Raw genomic sequence first — 4601 nt, forward strand, 5'->3', positions numbered from 1 at the left:
CGCGCCATTTCCCGGCGTCCCCCGGGGCGCGCCCAGGGCCGGGCCCGAGGCCAGGCGCTCCCAGGAGACTCGGCCTGGCGGCGAGGGGGTTGCATCCGCGGTCGCAGCCTGGCTCGCTGCTCAGGTGGGAGACTAAGGTGGGCAAGCCACGGGCTAACGGTGAAGCCGCCGGCTGGCCTGTGCCTGCCCGGAGCCACAAGGCTTCCGTTAGTATTTGGTGAACCCTCTCCGCCCGAATGCTGCCGGGCCTTTCGCCTGTGCTCTGTGGACCGTCTGCCGTTCGTGCCGAGCCGGGGAACCTCAGACCCTTGCACCTTTTGTGCCCCAGTCTCCACGTCTGCAAAAGGGGCTGTTGTGAAGACTAACTGATGACCATGATGTCTTGAATGTTAACTCTCTCTTTCCGGTTCAGGAAGCACAGACAGAGCAGGGCGACCAAGTCCCCTTGGGTCGCAAGGCAGTGTGCTAAATAAAGTATACGAGGTTAGAGCAAAGCTTGTGTCATTTCAAAATTAAATGGGAAAATCAGTTAAGAATGGCGGCCTTGTATTAATGGCAACACCTGGTTGTGACACTTTTGGTGGAAGCCAGCAATATACAAGGGATTTCCATTACTTTTTACATCTGCACGTGAATCTGGAATAAGCCCCGTACGTTTCCATGGTCTTGTACCAGCCCCTATCGGAACCCAGATCACTTTTGCCACGTGGCTTTTTGAGAATGCAGCTTTTGTCTGTGGCTGGGTTAACAAATCCTCTCCTTAGGTAAGCATTAGCCCATAACCTACTTGGGAACATCCAAGACTAGCAGGTGAGAGGAGTGACCAAGAATGGCAATGTCTGGGCACCTGACCAGGCTTAGAGGCCTTCCTGGGGCCACGGGGTGGTGCTGGGGATGCAAAGGATGGATGATCTGGGTGGCCCTGTTCTAGCACAAGAGGCTTCGGGGAGCTGGGAGCCAAGTCTTGTCCACCAGAAGCACCCAGGGCAGAGGAATTGGGTCTGGCCAAGCAGCCCCAGTTCCCACAGGTCCTCAGAGAAGGCTGTTTGAGGGCAGGGCTGCTGCCGAGGATGGCCCAATCGGAGACCGGAGGGTGGGCAGGAACTCTGGCCTCTCACCTTCAGATTTTACCATCGAACGGAGGTAGGGAGAGTTAGGGATGGAAGGAAGGCAGTGGGAAATGTCTGGTCTGGAAGCTGCAGGTGATTTTTCCGGATGCTAGGCCTTTGGGTGTAGGTAGGAGACCACACCCTCAGGTGGAGTGTGCCCTGCCTTGCCAGGATCTTGGGGGACAAGCGATGGGCATTCAGAACCGAGGATTCGTTGGCCTCCCACAAAAAGAGCCTTCGCCTGCATCTGCGCGGCTTCTTCCCCTCGAGGAGGCCGTCTGGGAGCATGTCCAGTGGCTACTGGCTAGTGTAGGGGAAGGGGCTGGGTCAGCGGCTCGGCGTGCGTTGTACTTCTTTATTCCCAAGACAGAACAGACTGTGGACTGGGCAGAGCAGCTCACAAACAGGCAGGAGGTGGGGGTGGGGCAGTTTGCAAGTACAGGTTCGTGAAGACTTTCCCAGACCCTTGGCTTGATCGGTAACAAGTTAGACAAGATGTCTGGTGGGCCTCTTCCTTGACAGCTCTATTGGCAGCTGTTCCAGGCCAGGTTTACATCTGAGGCCTGACTGATTCTTGTGATGAAGCGTTGGGTCCCACGAGGATCCCCCAATGTCATGGATTGAATTGTGTCCACGATTCGCAACTGGGCCATGATCCGCAGTGGTTTTGGCAGTTATGTAACGATGTAACCATCCCCCAGAATGTGATCAAGCCAATCAGTTGTCAGGTTGGCTGTAACTTAACCCAGGTTACTGTCAAGACACAACGTTAGAGGGATTGCACTGGGGGTTGGGATGGTGGCGCATCACCTTTTACCTCGCAAGAGATAAGAAGCAAGAAGAGAAGGAAGTACCAGGAAGATAGAAGAGCTGGGAGCAGAGTCTGCCTTTGGATCTGGGTTCTCCGTGCTGAGAACCGCCTAGACCCAGGGGAAGATCGATGCTAAGGCACTTGGAGATCTCCAAGGGATGCTGAGGGGGACAAAGACCTTCCTCCAGAGCCAGTTGAGAGAAAGCCCTCCACTGGGCCTGTTTCTGGTTCAGTTAACTGAGCTGATCTCCATTTCCAAGTCCAGCCGGGGATGTTTCAGCCCTGCCTGTGCAGATGCAGAAGGGAGATACTTCACTCTGTGATGAGTGAAGACAGGTGGTGACTGGTGGCATGCTGCCACAAGCCAAGGAATGCTTAGGACCTCCAGAAACGAGAAGACGTGAAACTTTCAGAGTATGACCCTGCTGGACTTCTAGCCTCCAGAAAGTGTAAGAGGATAGATTTTTGCTGTTGTTTTCAGCCCTTCCTCTTGTGGTGAGTTGTTACAGCAAAACTAGGAAAGTGAACAGAAAGGCTCACAATAAATGGACTTGATGGCCACTCCACCCAATAAGGGCAGAATACACACTTCCCCGATGTGCACAGAGCACTGGCAAAGACAGACATCTTCTGGGCTCGAACGCAATTCTTAATAAATCACGAAGGACTCAAGCCATACGGAGTATGTTCTTAGATGACAATGCAGTTCAACCAGAAATCCGTCCTAGAGCGAGCCTTGGAAACTTCCCAAATATTTGGAAAAGGAACGTCTGGACCAAAGAAGAAATTAAATAATCGTTCGAAAGTATTTTGAATGAATACTGCGTAAAAACACATCCGATTTTGTGACGTGTCTCTAAAGGAGACATCTAAGAGAGATTTTACAGTGCCAAGTGACTCTTAGATTTTAAAGTCCCAATGACCTCACTTTCCACCTTAAGAAACTCGAAAAAGAGCAAATTAAAACAGAAGAAAACAGAAGAAAGGAAACGACAGATCAATGCAGAAGCCAACAAAATAAAAAATAATCATTTTTTAAAAAAAGAAGCCAACAAAATAGGAAAAGAGAAATTCAATAAAACCAAAACCTCATTCTCGAGATCAACAAAACTGGTAAACCTCTAGCTCTACTGATCAGGAAAGAGAGGAGCCAGACCATTACCAGAGTGGTCGGCATCCCTGCAGACGCTACAGGTGATGTAAGGGTACTGTAAGGGAAGATCAGGAACAACTCCGTGCTAGTAGATTCAACAACCAGATAAAATGGAGAACTGCACCCAAAGATACACTACCAAAGACATTTAACAAGAAATCCATCATCTGAATGATTCTCTATCAAAGAAATGAAGCCACTTACCCTTCCCTTAAGGCCAATTCTAGATCCAGATCACTTCTCTGATAGAATCTAACAAATACTGATGAACAAAACATTATCAAGACATGATACATAAACTAGGGATAATTAATAAAATAATATGAACAGTACAAAAATGCTTCTAAAAAATTCAGGAGGGGAGGTACTTTGTGGCTTATTGAGGCCTGTACTATCCCTCATAAACTTAAATACAAAAATTCTAAACAAAAATTTTAGTAAATGATCTATTAAAAGAACAATGGAGCATGACCAAATGGGGTTTCTCTCAGGAATTCAGGGTAGGCTTAATATTTTTTTAAAAACAGTAAGTCATCTTCTTAACACACTAAAAAAGAAAAACCTAAGGTCATCTCAATGGGCGAAGAAAGACCCAGCATCTATTTCTATTTTTTTTTCCTTCAGCATCTATTTCTTTAAAAAAAAAAATCTCAGCAAACAAGGAACAGAAGAGAACGGCCTAACTTGATCAAGGGCATCTATAAACTATCTAAAGCTAGACTCATACTGGTGAAAGACTTGAATACTTTCTACCTGAGATCCAGACAAGACAGGGATGTCTGCACTTACCACCACTATTTAACCTTGTGTTAGAGGCTCTAGCCAGAAAAAGAGGGGGACCCGGGAAAGTTGGACATTCAATAAGGAAGTCAGAAGAGGAATCGATCGATGCATTTGAATTGGAGACTACTGGAAGCACCATGGTCTGCTAATAGGACAAACCAATCTGTCCTGGAAGAACATATGGCCTATGGCCAGAATGCTCCTTAGAGGCAAGGATGGCAAGACTTCATCTTACATGCTTTGGACATGCTGTCAGGAGGACCAGCCCCTGAGAGGGACATCATGCTTGGTAAAGTGGAGGGGCAGTGAAGAGGAGGGGCCCTCAAGGACATGGATTGACACCAAGTCTTCAGCAACGGGCTCAGGGATCGAACAACTGTGAGGCTGGCACAGGGTTTCGTCCGATCATGCAGAAGGCCCTAGCAACAGCACAGAAAAGTCTTCACCGATGTCGATGTAGAAAATTCAGTAGCAGCTATAAAAACGCAGAGACAACTCTGAACTTACTCCGATCAAGTTCCCCCAAATGAAATAAATCTCTAGGACGCCCTCATCTTCCATCCTAAAATAGCCCTAACTGCCTCCCTTTTCCATTAATCTCACCCCAAAGGAGGCTTCCCTGGCCCACTCCAGACCCGGGCCTGGCAGGATGGGAAGTTCTCAGCATTCTGGACGGAGCGATTAGAAGAGGCACACCCAGGGGATTCCTGCACTTGAAAAAGCAGACACAGCTGGTGAAGGGGCT

This window comes from Echinops telfairi, unplaced genomic scaffold (assembly GCF_000313985.2).
Source record: "Echinops telfairi isolate 266 unplaced genomic scaffold, ASM31398v2 ScPeMD7_655;HRSCAF=1070, whole genome shotgun sequence".
Classification (NCBI taxonomy): domain Eukaryota; kingdom Metazoa; phylum Chordata; class Mammalia; order Afrosoricida; family Tenrecidae; genus Echinops; species Echinops telfairi.